The sequence below is a fragment of the Astyanax mexicanus genome, chromosome 11, assembly GCF_023375975.1.
Source record: "Astyanax mexicanus isolate ESR-SI-001 chromosome 11, AstMex3_surface, whole genome shotgun sequence".
Classification (NCBI taxonomy): Eukaryota; Metazoa; Chordata; class Actinopteri; order Characiformes; family Acestrorhamphidae; genus Astyanax; species Astyanax mexicanus.
Window position 1 is genome coordinate 47070537 of NC_064418.1, and position 21344 is coordinate 47091880.

Sequence of the window (21344 nt, forward strand, 5' to 3'; positions counted from 1 at the left end):
TCGCATACCTGCTCTACCAAGACCTTTTGTAGAGAGCAAGGTTGTTAGAGGACTGTGGTCTGTTTGCAGTGTAAAATGACGTCCCCAAAGGTATGTGCGCCATTTCTCAGTAGCCCATACACATGCCAAGGCCTCTTTCTCAGTTGCAGAGTATTTTCGCTCACATTCAGTTAGCGTTCTCGAGGCAAAGGCAACTGTCATTTCAGTGTCACCATGCCATTGTGTAAGCACTGCACCTATGCCATAATCTGACGCATCTGTGGTGACAGTGGTTTGGCAGGAGGGGTCAAACAGTGCCAGAGCAGGGCTGGTGGAAATGATCTGCTTTACACAGGAGAAACTTGCCTGTGCTTCATTTGTCCAACAAAATCCAGTAGATTTACGCAGCACAGCACGGAGGGGCTCCACCAAAGTAGCATAGTTTGGTATGAACTTGGAATACCATCCTGTCAGTCCAAGAAATGAGCGTAGGGCGTGTGCGTCTTGTGGAGGCGGGGCTTGCGTCACGGCCAGAACATGCTCAGGATCTGGATGAAGGCCAGCCGCCGAAATGACATGGCCTAAAAAAGGAAGCTCTGTTTTTCTGAAGGAGCATTTCTCCATGTTGAGCTTAAGGCCACGGTCTTGTAGGCGATGTAGCACAGCACGAAGTCTCCGCTCATGTGTTTCAGGTGTGTCAGCATGAATTATGATGTCATCAAGGTAGCATTGGACGCCGACCAGTCCATCCAAGATCTGAGACATCATCCTCTGGAATGCACTAGGTGCTGAGGCCAGTCCATATGGGACCCGAGTGAAACGAAACAATCCATCATGCGTAATAAACGCTGTAAGGTCTCTGCTGTCCTCATGCAAAGTCACTTGGTGATATGCATTTTGCAAATCAATAGTCGAAAACACAGCTGACCCCCTGAGATCTGTAAAAACTTCTTCAATGTGGGGTAATGGATGGCTATCAATCACAACAGCTTTGTTTGGCTCTCTCAAGTCAACACACAACCTGATCCCTCCCGACTTCTTTTGGATGACCACCAGGGGTGAGACCCATTCAGAGGAGTCTACTTTCTCAATAATGCCTTCTCTTTCCAGCCTTTTTAACTCTTGTGAGACAGAGTCACGCACAGCAAATGGAAGTCTGCGCAGCTTTTGTTGCACAGGTGGCACATCTGAGCGCAGTTTGACTTTGTGTACAAATCCTACAGCTACACCACAAGTATCAGTAAGGTTGACAGCAGCAGGACACTCAGCATTCTGAGGCATTACAAGGCCATTTCGTATTTCAAGTTGCAGTGCAGTGAACAAGTCCATGCCAAGCAATGGTGTTCCGTTCTCCACAATGTAAAAGTCCAGTCGTGTACAGTGAGCATGACATGCAACATTTAGAGCAATGCACCCCAGCACCGGAATTTGCTTCTTCAAGTATGTCATCAGACGAACTTTTGGGGTAGAGAGTGGCAGAGTAGCGAAGAACTGGTGGTAAATGTGTTCAGGCAGAATTGAAACAGCAGAACCAGTATCGACAAGCAAGTCTACATGAATGGACTGTCCATCATCATCACTCAGAGTCACCTTACAGGTAAGTTTGTTCCTTTGCTCTTCAGTAAGTGGGTCTGCAATACTCAGAACTGTAAGGTCTGGTATGGTCACTTCTTGTATATTGCATGCATTTTCAGAACTACGACAGACCCTTGCAAAGTGACCTATTTTCGCACACTTTTTGCATTTCACTTGCTTTGCTGGACATTTTGAACAGTTTGCTAGGTGTGAAGATGAACCACAGCGATAGCACATCTTACCCTGGGCTGGTCGATGAGAACTGGATAGCTGCTTTGGTGCCTTCGCAAACTGAGAAAATTTCTGAGGCTTTACAGTTGAATGTGCACGAGCATTTACAGCCTTTACTGTAACATCACCTGGGCATGTCATTGCTTTAGCTTCAGTAACTGCCGACTCCATTTGTCCTGCAATTGTTACAGCCTTTTGCAAAGTAAGATCAGTCTCTAAGAGCAAGCGCTCTCGAATTCGAGGGTTGCATGTTTTCTCCACAAGCTGATCTCTTACCATGTCATCTGCTAGAGCACCAAAATCACAGTTCACAAGCAGTCCACGCAAAGCAGCCACAAATTGGACAACAGACTCACCCGGTCTCTGAGCACGTTGACGGAATTTATTGCGTTCAGCAACTACATTGATTTTGGGCACAAAGAATGACTTCAGGGCACTTAATGCAGCTGCGTAAGTATCATTCTCCACTTCCAAAGTGTAGAATATGCGTTGGCCCTCTGTACCAAGGCAGTGGATAAGTAAAGCTCTCTTTCTTGTTTCTGGAACGTCGTCTGAGCAGAGTGCCACAATGTAGTTATCAAACATTCGAACCCAGGAGTTAAATGGCATAGCAGGCTCACCAGGGCTCTCCAGAAAAGCAGGTGGTGGTGGAAGTCCAAGTAAAGCCATCCTCGTCGCCAATATGTTGTGTAGTGGTGAAATAAATGTAGAAAATAACACAAAGGACTCAGCAGTAGAGTTTAGGTTCTTCTCCTTTACTTGCTCTCACACACTCTGCCCACTCTAGTACATGAAGCTCTTTTTAACTTAGTAGTGACACCTACTGGCAGGAGTATGATATATAACAACTTTGGATAAAACATCAGTAAACATAGTTTATTTCATGCCTCCTGTCCAGCAGTAAGTGTAACATTAATATTATAGTTATTATTATCTGTATCTGTACCTAGAGCTGTGTACTAGAAAGAACCTAGTGATACAATAATACATTCTGATTCAATATATTGTTATACTGAAAAAAAGGCAATATATTGAGATTTAAAAGAAATAGGAAAAATATTATGGTATGAGAAACACAATATTATATGAATAAAAATGAACTTTTATCAAAATCACATTTTTTATCCAGTCAAATCAGTCCAACATTATTTCATACCGATTCAAACCCAAAATTAAATGATCCACTGTCTGACACTAAATAATACTAAATAAATCATTAATTCAAAATCTATACAGTGTTTTTTAGGAATGAATACAATACTTCAATTATAAAGTTGCAATACTTCAATATATTAATATTTTCTTACACCCTACTAATCATTATGTTAATATTTCAGCAGCAGTCAAATAAATTAATAAAACTACTGGTAATAAACTTGTATAAAGAGCTCCGCAGTATAAGAGTTGTCTAAAGTGTGTCTAAAGTCATGTGGTCAAACACTGCACTTGTTGATGGTGTGAAATCAGCCCATTTCTCATTTCTCATCTTCTGTTTCCTGTTTCATTACGCCTCATTCACATGTACAGCTCTGCATCTCTTCTATATTAGAGTATTAAGTGTAGAATTCACTGCACAGTGAGATTACAGCTTTATTATTCATACAAATTCTCCACACAGATAAATAAAAACCCAAATCTGATAGCAGAACATCATTAACCCTTTAATAGTAGATCATTAACTGATCTACTGACTATTTTAATATAATGTTTGAAAGTCCCTACAGTCTTAAGGGACGTAAAAAAAGAGCAGCAGAGGACAGGAAGTAGCTCTGAGCTAAAGGGGAGATGTGAGGACAGAATGGAAACTGCAGAACACACCGTCATCTTTTCCTCTGACTCTTCTCTCTATTTAGACCAGAGCAGATCAGAAGTGAAGGACAGTAGGACTGAGGATCTTCTGGATCTTCTGATATCAGCTGTGTTTAAAGAGTGATGCTGCCATGTCTCCCCAAAGATCAGCAAATATCACAGCAGCAGTGATCCTCATTTTACTGGCAGGTAAACTTTTACATTTATTACCATTTCTGATCTTTTTCATCTTAATTAGTATCAAGAGTTTAATATCCATGTGTGTGAACTGAAAGTGTTTAGACTAAGTCTGAGTCTCAATGATTTTCTTTATTGTTGCAGTGAGTGTGTGTAGATCTTTAAGCACAGTGCTATATTAATCCATTTTAAACAATAAACACATTTTATTTATGGATAAATCTTAACCAATATGTGAATCACCTGTGTGTAAAACATATTTCAGTCATTCACATCATTGTGGAGAAAATTAAACTCCACTTTTCTCTGCAGAAACTTTAACCAGGCCACTCCTAAATATTCATATAGTTTCTGTTCAGCTGCTCAGATGTGGGTTTGCTTTTCTGTTTTGAGTCTTTGATTTTCTGCAGAACCTGATTATGTTCAGCTCATAAACAGACAGACTAATTAATAATTCTTTAATACAGGATTCAGGATTTGAATTCAGGATTTATTTAATAAAAGAAGGTTGTACAGGTTTTGAGATGGGAAAACATCCCCACATTAATAACACTACCACCACCATGTTTAATGTTTATATGAGTTTCTACTAGAAGAACCATGGTTCAGACTGATCAATCAATAGAAAATTAAGGGCACTTATTCTTACACCCTGCGCAAGGCACATTATGATGTTAGTTACTATCTGCTCAACGTGTGTATACTTCCACTTATCACACACACAAGGACATGCTGAAGTGCACAAACCCATCTTTTAAATAAAAAATAAACATTATACAAAATAAATTAATATTGGTGTTCTTGTAAATGATCTGATTGGTTTCCTCTGCTGAGAAGAGCTGGACACGTCCAGGTATCTGCGACATTAAAATATCCATATGCCAAAGTCAGAGCTCACCTGGCTCTTAAAGTGAATGTCAAGTAACACACTAATTGGTTTATTTCACTTTACGCCCAAAACACACCCATGATTAATTAAGAGAGTAAGTACATGCCCTTTCCGAGCTTCGAGCCGCACAAGGTGTACTTTTCCTGTCGATACGAAAGCAAAGACACACTGACACTCCCTAAATCAATACACATGTTGATTGGTTTATGGCTCACCTACATATCTCTAAAATTGGGCCCTAAGCCTTTACCACATCACACACAGACAGTAGAGAGTGAAGCTTAGCCTCACAGTGAATGAAAAACATTAATAATCTCTCACATCTAATATCAGATAACTAACTCTTCACCCACATACTGTTCTCTAGCTAAAGATAGAAGGTGCAATAAGAATGTTAGGAGGGTATTACCATTATTTGAGGACTTTATATTGATTATATATATATATATATAAGTGTTTCTGAGTATAGATTTTAAAAGACTCAATGAATCCAGAACTATATTAACTAAAGTATTGGGAGAGCTGTTAATTTTTTGTTTTGTCCACCAATCAAGGGTGTTAAAACAAGATTATCTTGTTTTTTTTAGACGGTCTCTGCTGTGTTAGCTTGTAAGGCTAGCTCCTAACACAATAAATAGGGTGTGTTTGTGTGAAATGGGCTGTGACATTTAAAAATCTGCCTCATGAACATGCTCTGGAAATGCACTGCAGAAATTATGGGGTAGTGAGGTAGACAGGCAGGTACTGTATGCTGTCCAGTCCAAGTCATTATGTAATCAGAGCATTAAATCTACTGATTACTTTCAGGATTAAAAGATTAATTATATAAATTATATCCTATAGTTTTAAGGGGGAGATGTTAGTACTGTAAAGCTCTGAAACACTATAAACTGAGCTCAGTTCTTCTGTGTTCATCAAAAATCTCCATCAACCTTCACATGTCTTTGTGCAGCTCATGATTCTGTTAATGTTATATATTAAATATAAGCAGCAGTATTTAACACTGTGGATTTAACACTCTCTCCACCAGGCCACCAGATACCAGCTTCATCTGGGCAAAGAGGTAAATAAACACACACACACACACATACACACACATACACAAACACACACACACACACACACACACACACACACACACACACACACACACACTTTTTGTGCCACAACAAGGGTTCCTGAAAAAAATAAAAATAATTGTGTGTGTGTGTGTGTGTGTGTGTAGCTCAGCAGGGGACGGTGGATCAGCAGGTTGTAGGACACGGAGTGAGAAAATTGACCTATAGTCCCACCTGCAGTGGAAACTGTTACTACAGCTGGTTCAGACTACGCTGGATCTCAGACTACCGGTACACAGATGGAGGTTACTGGCAGATTTCAACTTACATGGGATGTTCAGCTACTGCCACAGTTTGGATCGAATCCACCAGTTCCTCTGATCAGGATAGATACTCCTGTAATATCAATAACTACATCCGGCCTCCTTCATACTGTAAGTACAGAGTCAGTCTGTCTCTCAGTGTCACTAAAGAGAATCATTCAGACTGTTTAAAACCAGGAAATCAGGTTCTACTTTAGAACGATGAGGTTCATTCTGTATTCTGTGCAGTTCTGAGAAACTGAGTACCAAAGATTTGAGTTCAGTAGAATAATTAGTTTCCTTATCTTAATACTTTGATTCCTGTACAATAAATAATAATAATAATTCAGATAATTTTCTTGTTTATTATTGCAAGTGAAGTTATGAAATAACTGAATCCCTGAAGCTACTCCACTTCTTAATCTAACACCTTATAAATCATGTGTTTTTGGTGTAACCCCACCCCCCTCTCCTCCCTCTGACTCAGTAGTGTGTCTCAGTCTGTATTTATCAGAGGAGGTCTAGTTTTCTAGCTGTAAGCAGAAGCTGACTGTGATACTGCCTCTTAGTCTCCTCCCACGTTTTTATCTGCTGAAGGTTTTAATTGAGAGCTGATTAAATTGAGGAGAACATTTATACTAAAGTTATTTCAGATCTCACTTAACTCAAAATGTTATCCATTCTAAAATCTTAATCCTTCTTAGCAGTAGTAAGTCTGTGATTTTATGCAGCTTTTGTTGGTTATTCAGAATTAATTATTAAACATAATTAGTACTAAAATAAATATGAAAAAAAACAAATGTTGCATAAAGATTTTCTCTAATAGAGAAACCTACAGAACCCTTTAAATACCAGCAGAAGAGGAACACAGCCACAAACACAACAGCATCAGTGAAGCCATGCTAACAACAGTGCTGTAAGAACAGTGACTGCATATTTCATTTCAGAGAGTAAGCCTGATATGAGAAATTGCTTTTCCGTGTAAAGCCCGGGAAACACCAGCAGCTTCACACTGACCCCTATCCTGATTCATTTTCTGAACACTGAGTTTTTAAGTTATTTCTTTTTATTTATTTATGTTGAATATTTTTATATTTCTAATTTGAACATTTTCGTGACTACATTTTAAAATGCTCAGCTGCCTGAAATATGGAAAAAAGAAGGAAAATATGTAATAAATAGCAGGACTAAGTCAGAAAACTCAGTCCAGTAGCAGTGCTTTAATTGATGTTCATCTATTATTATTATTCTATTAATATTTAGTTTCTGACAGACAGTGTGAGCTGGAGAGGATTCAGATTTTTGGTGTAAAAACAGTTTAAAAATTATTTTCAGGCATGTCTTGATGGTTGTCAGACTTTTCAGTACTTGATACCAGTACTTGATTTCCAACAAATGTAACAAGGCAGTGATTTCTCCAGAACTAACAGGGCAGGAAATCTTGTTTTTTAACGTTTTATTTTACAAATATTATTACCCCTTTTTTAGTAAATTTTCTATTCTATTTGTATTGTTTTAAATACACAGTTTAATGTTTTAATGTGCTGCACTGTGAAGCAGTTTTCTATCTTTCGCCTTTCAAGCATTTCAATATATTAAACATTCTCTGAAAATAAAGCTTTTCTTCTTCTTCTTCTTCTTCTTCTTCTTCTTCTTCTTCTTCTTCTTCTTGTTCTTGTTCTTCTTCTTCTTCTTCTTCTTCTTCTTCTTCTTCTTCTTCTTCTTCTTCTTCTTCTTATTATTATTATTATTATTATTATTATCACGCTATTAAAATAAATTAAGAGTGCTTTCATCTTCTTCCAGATCAAATGAGAGACACGGCTAATAATAATAAAAAACAACATTATTTTAGTATGAAAATGTTATATTGCTTCAGGATTGAGCATTTACCAAAACAACAAAAACAAAACAACCTCAGATTTAAAACAGATTAAATTGTCTGTCTAGATAATCAACAGGAAAAACAAGACAGAAGACGCCCTGCTTTCCTCAGTGATTCATGAGTTTAACTAAATATAATAAAATGTAATTAAGTAAATGAAGCTAAACACTAAAACTACACTATAGAACCAAAAGCAGAACACAGTCACTGATTTATCTGCTTTAGAATAGAAGCTCCGCCCACAATCAGTGCAGACCTGCCCACAGGTAGGGTAGATATTACAGTGTTTTACTCACACTCAGTATTTCAGTTCTGCTGTTCCCACTGATGTGTTTAGTTAATATTATTCTTCATTTATCTGTTTCTGATTTAACTGTTCAGAACTGTTTCAGTACTGACTGATCAGCACTGTACTGACTGTGACTCTGTGTGTTCCAGGTGAACTGGGTCTCCCGCAGTGGGGAGTGACTTACAATCCTGATAGTGTGTGTGCTCTGGAAGGTTCATCAGTTGATCTCTCCTGCTCTTATAAACACCCTGGAGGACTCACAGTGACTGAATCATTCTGGTTCATTAATGAGCAGCATGTAGATCTGCGAGAGGATGATCAGTATAAGGGGAGAGTGCAGTATTACCAGAACCAGACTCAGTGTAGAATGAGAATCACTGGTCTGAGAGTGAGCGATGCTCAGACATATAAGTTCAGATTCATCACTGATGATCCTGATGGTAAATACATTGGCAGATCTGGAGTCCGTCTGTCTGTCACAGGTAGTTCTGGATTATATAAAACAAGTTTATTTAACTATGAGAGATTTCTACAGATAAAAGTTTGACTAAATCCTGTTTAAAATCACCTGCAGGTCTGAAGATTGAAGTATCAGACACACAGGGAGGAGGAAAGCAGCTGAACTGTAGCTCCACCTGCACTCTGACTAACCCCACCTACATCTGGTACAGGAACGAACAGCCTGTATCTGAGCAGAACAGAGCTGTACTGTATCTGAGGGACCGCACTGTGGATGCAGGCAGCTACTCCTGTGCTGTGAAAGAACACAAGGAGATCCGCTCTGCTGCTGTCTGTAAGACATCACTTTACACTGCACTCACTCTGTTATCATCTCACTGTCAGATTCTACTGGATTACACTCAGTTTATTCAGTTACTCTCATATTTTGTATTAGAAGTCGCAACACCTCAGTGACCACATGTGATACTGTAGTATTTGAGCAGTAAAACACTGTCTAAACAATAGACAAAAAATAGACAGTGGATCGTCTCTCAAAAGTGATGTCACCACAGGTCTAGCTGGCTGTTGTATGATGTGTAGCTCCACCCATCCCCATATATTTTAAAGACAGAACAGCCTTACCCTTTTCATCTCATTTTTCTCTTCTAAACTGTCTTTTACCATTCACAAATTTACCTCTTAGTCAGTCGTCTGGACTGAAACAAATAGCTAATGTGAGTAAGAACAGCTTTATCATGTTTATCTGACCATGTAAACTGAGATTCTAGTAGAGCTACCTTCTTTCAGCGTGTTAGTGATGTATTTATGTTTTTGTCCATTTAGTAGTTTGTAGAAAATCAGGAGTATTTTAATATCTGTTCTTCATTCAGATTCTCCTAAAGACACCAGAGCAGTTGTTCTTCCCTCTGGAGAGAGAAAGGAGGGAGATTCAGTGACTCTGACCTGCAGCAGTGATGCAGATCCTCCTGTTCTCACCTTCAACTGGTTTAAACAAAGTGTAAATGAATCACTGGGAACAGGCCAGAATTACAGCATCACCAACATCAGCTCCCAGCACAGCGGACTGTACTACTGCACCGCTCTCAACCAGCTCGGACAGCACAGCTCTGCACCCGCCCGTCTGGACGTGTTCTGTAAGTGCAGTTTGTTCTGTATGATCCTGTTTCTTCTGAGTGTAAGAAGTTCAGTGATTAGCTCAGTCTCTGTGCTGTTCAGATCCTCCCAGACCTCCATCTCTATCTGAGTTTAACGGGTTTAACGGCTCGATCACGCTGGTGTGCGTCAGCGACTCCAACCCTGCCAGCTCCTACACCTGGTTCAGGAAGACAGGAAGCAGCTCTGAACCTTTTAGAAACGGCTCTAATTTAACTGTAGCTGCTGGAACAGCTGGAGTTTTCTACTGATCGTTTACATCCGAAGTGTTATGGATTCATTAATCACTTTTTGCACTATTATCAGCTATTCATTACAAATATTTTCTACTTCTGCTACTTGTGTCATTTACATATACACTCCCCTCCAAAACTACTGGAACAGTGAGGCCAATTTCTGCTGTAGACTGAAAATATTTGGATTTGACATTAAATATGATCAATATTTCGGCTTTAATTTCCAGGTATTTACTTATGGATCTGATAAACAGTTCAGAAGATAGCACCTTTTGCCTGAACACATCCTTTTTTGTGAGCAAAACTGTTGTAACACATAAATGTAAAATAGATTTAAGTGAATAATAATAAATAATAATAAATAATAATTAATATTTAGTTAAAAATACTTTGCTTGCAATAACTGCATCAATCCTTTGAATCACTGAAATCACTAAACTTTTGTATTCTTTTTTTATTATCTTGCTGCATGATAAAATATCTCCCAGTCCGTTTGGTTGCTGATTCTTTTAAACTGACAGAAAAAAAAAGTTTCTCTAGATTTGTGAGTTAATTTTCCTGCTGCAAAGATTATTGAAGATTAATGAGTTCACTGAGTTTCACAAATGAGCTGGTATGTTTGGGATCTTGAGCAGATCTTTTTTTTCTCACACTTAAGCCTTTCCATTACACTGGTAAAGATTAATCTTTGTCTCATCAGTCCATAATCAGTAAATAAGCTTGTTTCTGTACTTCTTGGCAAATTTCAGCCTGGCCTTCCTATTCTTCTTGCTAATTGTGGTTTTCATCTTCTGGGGTAGCATGAATTTTCTATTAAAATTAGTCTGACTTCTGGCCTGTAGGTTGTTGCTGATGCCATTATAGTTGATTTAGCGTCTTTCTTTACAGCAGACACAATGTTTATGTCATCAATTGTGGTTGTTTTCCTTGGTCTACCTGTTTAACATCTTTAATGCAGTACACCAGTGACGACTTTCTTCTTCAGAACATTACAAATGGAATGTCCAACCGGCTATTGCCAACATTTTTGCAATGGCTCTGATTTTTACACCTTCTCTTAACATCACAATTGCTTATTTTCATTCACATACCACTCTGCTTTTCTGTAAGTGCTCAGTCTGCACAGGCAAAACCCAAATCTGAATCTGATATTCAGCGCTAATTGTTGTTTGAATAATCAATGTATCAGGACACACCTGGGCAATAAAACACACCTGACAGTCACATGTTCCAATACTTTTGCTCACATGAAAAATGGGTGGGTTCAGACAGAAGGTGTTGTTTTCTGAAGTGTGTTTCAGATCCAGATGTAAATAACTGGAAATATAAAATTTTCATATTCTCATATTCATAAAACATTTTCAGTCTACAACACAAATGAAGGGATTGACCTCACTGTTTCAATACTTTTGGAGTGGACTGCATATATAAATACCAAATCTGAAACCTTAACAATTCTGCATAGGTGGAGCTAAACTGCTGTAGGCTGAATAGGTGGGGCTTAACTGCAGCAAGTTAAATGTTGAGTGCTGAATATTTAATTGATCTCTTTTAGCTGATTGGTGGAAGCAGTATGCAGCCTGGGCAGCTGTTGGATTGGTTCCTGCTCTGGCTCTCTCTCTTCTTACTGCTGTTCTGTGCGTTCAGTGAGTAACATTATTCTTTTATTATTACACTGAATATCTGAACTGTCTGTCTAAATACAGTTTTAACCTCAAAATAAAACTTCAGCCTCAAATGGAAACAGTTAAAGATGTGTTTTGTGTTTAATGTGAGATCAGGAGGAAGAGGAGAGCAGAGAGAGGTGCTGATGTTCAGGTACTGAGAGAAGATTCTACTGAAGCTGTTTATGAAAATGTTCCTATAGAGTTTTACTGAATATAGACTTTAATCTGTGTTTCCTCATCTCTCTCTAAAAGACTCCAAAGCCTGGAGACGACACGTACACAGCTCTAAACCTCGCCACCACCTCGTCCTCTGAGTACGACACTCTGACAGTAAGTCAGTGCAGTGTATGTGTGTGTTTGTGTGTTCTTATTGATAGTATATTTAGATGACATTGAATTTAATCCACAGTGGACCATCATTACGTTACAGATCCCTTAGCAAAACATCTCAGACGGCCACCAGCGTTCCCCTAGGATTACTTTAAATACAAAACATAGTCATATACAGCACTGGAAAAAATTAAAGACCACTTAAAAATGATGAGTTTATTTAATTTTACCAAATTGAAAACCTCTAGAATATAATAAAGAGGAAGATGGATGATCACAAGCCATCAAACCACCAAACTGAACTGCTTGAATGTTTGCATCAGGAGAAAAGCAGCATAAAGTTATCCAAAAGCAGTGTGTAAGACTGGTGGAGGAGAACATGATGCCAAGATGCATGAAAACTGTGATTAAAAACCAGGGTTATTCCACCAAATATTAATTTCTGAACTCTTAAAACTTTATGAATATGAACTTGTTTTTATTATTTTTTTGCATTATTTGAGGTCTGAAACCTCTGCATCTTTCATCTGCATACATTTTGTTATTTCAGACATTTCTCATTTTCTGCAAATAAATGCTCTAAATAACAATATTTTCATCAAGAATTTGTTAGAAATGTTGTCTGTAGTTTATAGAATAAAACAGTGATGTTCATTTTACTCAAACATAAACCTATAAATAGCAAAATCAGAGAAACTGATTCAGAAACTGGAGTGGTCTCTTACTAATTGTAAGAAAATTTAAAATGAATAAAAAGATGTTAACAAAAAGAATCCAGCTCTGAAACTTTCTTTTGGGATCAGACTACATTCACACAGTGCAGAACAGGAACACTCAGGTATCACTTGTATTTTCCCAGTCAAAGAGATGAAGCACCAACCTGATAAACACAAAAATACTGTAAAACTATAAAACACTGATTCCTGAACTGAAAATACACTGAAATACATCTGTAATATCTTAAAACATGTAATAATTAAATATTAAATTAGTTAAATTACTGTACGTGTTTTCTTAATGTTAAAGAGAAACCATTATACTATTACTATTAGCTGTTTCTATCCTGCAGATATCCTAAATAACTGATATAACATCAACCAAATGAAGTATATTTAGTTATGAATAATGTTAATATTGTTTTATCTTCAGCACGCTACACACTCTGCCAACGACACATACTCAACTCTCAACCCTGCAACCAGGACGTCCTCTGAGTACGACACTCTGATGGTAAGCCTGCAGTGTGTGTGTGTGTGTGTGTGTGTGTGTGTGAGTGTTCAGTATATAACAGTTTCTGTGATCTGTGTGTGTTGTGTTCAGGTTGTTGGTCCTCCCCCGGTGCAGAGCGGAGCTCCAGACGAGGAGAATAACTAACAGCCGTGTTCAGTTCCTCTTTATTCACTGCTGAAGATTCAGATCTTTATAGAGGAACAGAGGAGCATTTCTGGGATTAGACAGCTTTTAGAGATCATCACTCATCAGATTCTGTCCTAAAGTCATAAAGAGATTCAGTCAGATTCACTCAAAGCTCCTCTGTCTGGTGGTGGATAGAAGTTATATGGAGTTCCACAAAACTCTCATCTATTAGTCTATTAGTCTTGTATTTGAATCTCTGCTGTTTAAGTGAAATTCTCCTCTTCTTTCAGTCCCCCTCACCAATCATAGAAAATAAAGTGGATAAACTCACTATTGTATAAAATTGTATTATCTGTAAATAATGTTTTATCAACTTTGTAATCAAAGTTGTTGCTGTATAATAGTGTTTCTTTATATATAATAAATATAGAAATATAAATTAGTTTCATGAGTCTTTCAGAAAATGAGAACTTTTATATTTTATCTAAAGCAGTAAGAAATAAGGAATATCTTAAGATGCTTTTATTTCGTTTGTCTTAACTAATTTAGTCAATATTGTACTTACTTTTATATTGGGCGTTTTTTTTATATATTTTTTTAATTTTTAATTTGTCATACATGTACAGCTCTGAGAAAAAAAAGAAACCACTTAAAATTATGAGTTTCTTTGATTTTAACAAATTTAAATTATGACCAAGAGGAAGATGGATTATCAAAAGCCAGCAAACCAAGCTGAACTGCTTGAATTGATTTTTTGAGGACTGAAAGTTTTTTTTTTGTTATTTCAGCCATTTTTCATTTTCTGCAAATAAATGCTCTAAATTACAATATTTTTATTTTATCAAACTGAAGTGGTCTCTTATTTTTTTCAAAGTTGTACATAAATATATTTACTTTTTTTCATAATTTTCATGCATTATTGTTATTTCTAACATGGACTGAAAATAAAGTAATAAAGCAATACTGTTGTATGTATCATTATTATTGTTGTTATTGTTTTTATTAATATATAATATTTTTGTGTTTTTTAGTTACGTATTGATAGTTAAGACTCTTTGCTATGCTACAGGACTGCAGTGAGAGCAGGAAGTGAACAGAGATGCAGTTTTAACACCATAAATCCAGTAGAGGGAGTCAGTTCTCCACCTGTTTACCTCCCAAACTCCACCTGTGTAGATCAACCTGTCAGTAATATGAGGTCAGTCCATGTTAAAGTCAGCAGGGTCCAGATTTCCATCCAGCTGTTTAATTAGATTGTTTTATACATCATATTTTAATAGTGTTGGATATTTACTCTAGTTTAAGGTCTGCAAGTTCTAACAGTCAGGATTCCCTTTCATTTCTGCTTCAGTCCACTGGAACCTGCTGTCTCCTGCCCTGTTTCAGAGCTACTGCTGGACACAATAACGGAAACACCTGTATTCTGTTCACACTAACTGTATTTTTATTCAGCAAATGTTATACTTATCATTATTAAATATTCAGAGTCTGACAGTCACATAAACTACCGTATCTAATCTGTGTAGATTCAACACAGTATGAACACATAGTGACTCAGTTTTCTTCTCTTTTCACGAAGAAATAAAAAACTGAAAAATGATTTTCTGATTAATTGGTAGATTAAACAAGGAAGTGACAATGTTTTATTATTTTTTTTAAAGCTACAGATCAGACTTTGGATAAAAACATCAGTAAACATAGTTTATTTCATGCCTCCTGTCCAGCAGTAAGTGTAACATTAATATTATAGTTATTATTATCTGTATCTGTACCAAGAGCTGTGTACTAGAAACAACCTAGTGATACAATAATACATTCTGATTCAATATATTGTTGTACTGAAAAAAAGGCAATATATTGCTATTTAAAAGAAAATAGCAAAACTATTATGGTATGAAAAACACAATATTATATGAATAAAAATGGACTTTTATCAAAATCACACTTTTTATCCAGTCAAATCAGTCCAACATTATTTCATACCGGTTTAAACACAAAATGAAATGATCCACTGTCTGACACTAAATAATACTAAATAAATCATTAATTCAAAATCTATACAGTGTTTTTTAGGAATGAATACAATACTTCAATTATAATGTCACAATACTTCAATTTATTAATATTTTCTTACACCTCTACTAATCATTATGTTAATATTTCAGCAGCAGTCAAAGAAATTATTAAAACTACTGGTAATAAACTTGTATAAAGATCTCCCCAGTATAAGAGTTGTCTAAAGAGTGTCTAAAGTCATGTGGTCAAACACTGCACTTGTTGACTGTGTGAAATGAGCTCGTTTCTCATCTTCTGTTTCCTGTTTCATTACGCCTCATTCACATGTACAGCTCTGCATCTCTTCTATATTAGAGTATTAAGTGTAGAATTCACTGCACGGTGAGATTACAGCTTTATTATTCATACAAATTCTCCCCACAGATAAATAAAAACCCAAATCTGATAGCAGAACATCATTAGCCCTTTACTGATCTACTGACTATTTTAATATAATGTTTAAAAGTCCCTTCAGTCTTAAGGGGAGTAAAAAAAGAGCAGCAGAGGACAGGAAGTATCTCTGAGCTAAATGGGGAGATGTGAGGACAGAATTAAAACTGCAGAACACGCCTTCATCTTTTCTTCTGACTCTTCTCTCTATTTAGACCAGAGCAGATCAGAAGTGAAGGACAGTAGGACTGAGGATCTTCTGGATCTTCTGATATCAGCTGTGTTTAAAGAGTGATGCTGCCATGTCTCCCCAAAGATCAGCAAATATCACAGCAGCAGTGATCCTCATTTTACTGGCAGGTAAACTTTTATATTTATTACCATTTCTGATCTTTTTCATATTAATTAGTTTCAAGTGTTTAATATGCATGTGTGTGAACTGAAAGTGTTTAGACTAAGTCTGAGTCAGGTTTTTTTTATCTCACTGATTTTCTTTATTGTTGCAGATTTGTTACAGTGAGTGTGTGTAGATCTTTAAGCACAATGCTAAATTAATCCATGATAAATAATAAACACATTTTATTTATGGAGTAATATTAACCAATATGTGAATCACCTGTGTGTAAAACATATTTCAGTCATTCACATCATTGTGGAGAAAATTAAACTCCACTTTTCTCTGCAGAAACTTTAACCAGGCCTCTCCTAAATATTCATATAGTTTCTGTTCAGCTGCTCAGATGTGGGTTTGCTTTTCTGTTTTGAGTCTTTGATTTTCTGCAGAACCTGATTATGTTCAGCTCATGAACAGACAGACTAATTAATATTTCTTTAATACAGGATTCAGGATTTGAATTCAGAATTTATTTAATAAAAGAAGGTTGTACAGGTTTTGAGATGGGAAAACATCCCCACATTAATAACACTACCACCACCATGTTTTATGTTTATATGAGTTTCTACTAGAAGAACCATGGTTCAGACTGATCAATCAATAGAAAATTAAGGGCACTTATTCTTACACCCTGCGCAAGACACATTATGATGTTAGTTACTATCTGCTCAACGTGTGTATACTTCCACTTATCACACACACAAGGACATGCTGAAGTGCACAAACTCATCTTTTAAATAAAAAATAAACATTATACAAAATAAATAAATATTGGTGTTCTCGTAAATGATCTGATTGGTTTCCTCTGCTGAGAAGAGCTGGACACGTCCAGGTATCTGCGACATTAAAATACCAAAATGCCAAAGTCAGACCTCAACTGGTTCTTAAAGCGAATGTCAAGTAACACACTAATTGGTTTATTTCACTTTACGCCCAAAACACACCCATGATTAATTAAGAGAGTAAGTACATGCCCTTTCCGAGCTTCGAGCCGCACAAGGTGTACTTTTCCCGAAAGCAAAGACACACTGACACACCCTAAATCAATACACATGTTGATTGGTTTATGGCTCACCTACATATCTCTAAAATTGGGCCCTAAGCCTTTACCACATCACACACAGACAGTAGAGAGTGAAGCTTAGCCTCACAGTGAATGAAAAACATTAATAATCTCTCACATTTAATATCAGATAACTAACTCTTCACCCACATACTGTTCTCTAGCTAAAGATAGAAGGTGCAATAAGAATGTTAGGAGGGTATTACCATTATTTGAGGACTTTATATTGATTATAGACTATATATATAAGTGTTTCTGAGTATAGATTTTAAAAGACTCAATGAATCCAGAACTATATTAACTAAAGTATTGGGAGAGCTGTTAATTTTTTGTTTTGTCCACCAATCAAGGGTGTTAAAACAAGATTATCTTGTTTTTTTTAGACGGTCTCTGCTGTGTTAGCTTGTAAGGCTAGCTCCTAACACAGTAAATAGTGTGTGTTTGTGTGAAATGGGCTGTGACATTTAAAAATCTGCCTCATGAACATGCTCTGGAAATGCACTGCAGAAATTATGGGGTAGTGAGGTAGACAGGCAGGTACTGTATGCTGTCCAGTCCAAGTCATTATTTAATCAGAGCATTAAATCTACTGATTACTTTCAGGATTAAAAGATTAATTATATAAATTATGTCCTATAGTTTTAAGGGGGAGATGTTAGTACTGTAAAGCTCTGAAACACTATAAACTGAGCTCAGTTCTTCTGTGTTCATCAAAAATCTCCATCAACCTTCACATGTCTTTGTGCAGCTCATGATTCTGTTAATGTTATATATTAAATATAAGCAGCAGTATTTAACACTGTGGATTTAACACTCTCTCCACCAGGCCACCAGATACCAGCTTCATCTGGACAAGAAGGTAAATAAACACACACACACACACACACACACACACACACACACACACACACACACACATACACAAACACACACACACTCCTTGTGCCACAACAAGGGTTCCTGAAAAAAAATAATAATAATTGTGTTTGTGTGTGTGTGTGTGTGTGTGTGTGTGTGTGTGTGTGTGTGTGTGTGTGTGTGTGTGTAGCTCAGCAGGGGACGGTGGATCAGCAGGTTGTAGGACACGGAGTGAAAAAATTAGCCTGTAGTCCCACCTGCAGTGGAAATTGTTACTACATCTGGTTCAGACATCGCTGGATCTCAGACTACCAGTACAGAGCTGGAGGTTACTGGCAGACTTCAGCTAACATGGGATGTTCAGCTACTGCCACAGTTTGGATCGAATCCACCAGTTCATCTATTCAGGACAAATACTCCTGTACTGTCAATAACTACATCCAGCCTCCTTCAGACTGTAAGTACAGAGTCAGTCTGTCTCTCAGTGTCACTAAAGAGAATCATTCAGACTGTTTAAAACCAGGAAATCAGGTTCTACTTTAGAACGATGAGGTTCATTCTGTATTCTGTGCAGTTCTGAGAAACTGAGTACCAAAGATTTGAGTTCAGTAGAATAATTAGTTTCCTTATATTAATACTTTCGATTCCTGTACAATAAATAATAATAATAATAATTCAGATAATTTTCTTGTTCATTATTTTAAGTGAAGTTATGAAATAACTTTAATCCCTGAAGCTACTCCCCTTCTTAATCTAACACTTTATAAATCATGTGTTTTTGGTGTAACCCCACCCCCCCTCTCCTCCCTCTGACTCAGTAGTGTGTCTCAGTCTGTATTTATCAGAGGAGGTCTAGTTTTCTAGCTGTAAGCAGAAGCTGACTGTGATACTGCCTCTTAGTCTCCTCCCACGTTTTTATCTGCTGAAGGTTTTAATTGAGAGCTGATTAAATTGAGGAGAACATTTATACTAAAGTTATTTCAGATCTCACTTACTCAAAATGTTATCCATTCTAAAATCTTAATCTTTTTTAGCAGTAGTAAGTCTGTGATTTTATGCAGCTTTTGTTGGTTATTCAGAATTAATTATTAAACCTAATTAGTACTAAAATAAATATGAATAAACAAAGGTTGCATAAAGATTTTCTCTAATAGAGAAACCTACAGAACCCTTTAAATACCAGCAGAAGAGGAACACAGCCACAAACACAACAGCATCAGTGAAGCCATGCTAACAACAGTGCTGTAAGAACAGTGACTGCATATTTCATTTCAGAGAGTAAGCCTGATATGAGAAATTGCTTTTCCGTGTAAAGCCCAGGAAACACCAGCAGCTTCACACTGACCCCTATCCTGATTCATTTTCTGAACACTGAGTTTTTAAGTTATTTGTTTTTATTTATTTATGTTGAATATTTTTATATTTCTAATTTGAACATTTTCGTGACTACTTTTTAAAATGTTCAGCTGCCTGAAATGTGGAAAAAAGAAGGAAAATATGTAATAAATAGCAGGACTAAGTCAGAAAACTCAGTCCAGTATCAGTGCTTTAATTGATGTTCATCTATTATTATTATTCTATTAATATTTAGTTTCTGACAGACAGTGTGAGCTGGAGAGGATTCAGATTTTTGGTGTAAAAACTGTTTAAAAATTATTTTCAGGCATGTCTTGATGGTTGTCAGACTTTTCAGTACTTGATACCAGTACTTGATTTCCAACAAATGTAACAAGGCAGTGATTTCTCCAGAACTAACAGGGCAGGGAATCTTGTTTTTAACGTTTTATTATTACCTTTTTTAGATATATATTACACATATTACACATATTCACATACATTATTACCCCTTTTCTATTCTTTTTTATTGTTTTAAATACACGGCTTAATGTTTTAATGTGCTGCATTGTGAAGCAATTTTCCATCTTTCACCTTTCATGCATTTCAATATATTAAACATTCTCTACAAATTAAGCTCTTCTTCTTCTTCTTCTTCTTCTTCTTCTTCTTCTTCTTCTTCTTATTATTATTATTATTATTATTATTATTATTAATATTATTATTATCATCATTATTATGATCAATCTATGAAATAAATTTAGTGCTTTCATCTTCTTCCAGATCAAATAAGAGACACTGTTTATATTATGACACAGTATAAATGTAATAATAAAAAAAAAACATTATGTCAGGATGAACATGCTATATTGCTTTAGGATTGAGCATTTACCAAAACAACAAAACAACCTCAGATTTAAAATGGATTAAATTGTCTGTCTAGATAATCAACAGGAAAAACAAGACAGAAGACGCCCTGCTTTCCTCAGTGATTCATGAGATTAACTAAATATAATAAAATGTAATGAAGTGAATGAAGCTAAACACTAAAACTACACTATAGAACCAAAAGCAGAACACAGTCACTGATTTATCTGATTTAGAATAGAAGCTCCGCCCACAATCAGTGCAGATCTGCCCACAGGTAGGGTAGATATTACAGTGTTTTACTCACACTCAGTATTTCAGTTCTGCTGTTCCCACTGATGTGTTTAGTAAATATTATTCTTCATTTAACTGTTTCTGATTTTACTGTTCAGAACTGTTTCAGTACTGACTGATCAGCACTGTACTGACTGTAATTCTGTGTTCCAGGTGAACTGGGTGAGAAGCAGTGGGGAGTGACTTACACTCCTGATAGTGTGTGTGCTCTGGAAGGTTCATCAGTTGATCTCTCCTGCTCTTATAAACACCCTGGAGGACTCACAGTGACTAAATCATTCTGGTTTATTTGGCCTGGAGTTGAGCCTGTAGATCTGCGAGATGATGATCAGTATAAGAGGAGAGTGCAGTATTACCAGACCCAGACCCAGAACCAGCTCTACCACACAGTGAGAATCACTGGTCTGAGAGCGAGCGATTCTCAGATATATAAGTTCAGATTCATCACTGATGATCCGGATGTTAAATTAATTGTCAGCTCTGGAGTCCGTCTGTCTGTCACAGGTAGTTCTGGATCAAATAAAACAAGTTTATTTAACTATGAGAGATTTCTACAGATAAAAAAAATAGACTAAATCATGTTTAAAATCACCTGCAGGTCTGAAGATTGAAGTATCAGACACACAGGAAGGAGGAAAGCAGCTGACCTGTAGCTCCACCTGCACTCTGACTAACCCCACCTACATCTGGT

General features: G+C 36.7%; 1 long non-coding RNA gene across 1 annotated transcript; it reads left to right on the top strand.

Moving 5' to 3' along the window:
• The first annotated feature begins 5687 nt into the window (after window positions 1-5687).
• LOC125805035 (uncharacterized) lies at window positions 5688-20918 on the top strand. Its single transcript, XR_007441312.1, has 3 exons — window positions 5688-5723; window positions 5886-6152; window positions 20807-20918. It is a non-coding gene; the product is annotated as an uncharacterized LOC125805035 (long non-coding RNA).
• Window positions 20919-21344: the final 426 nt, after the last annotated feature.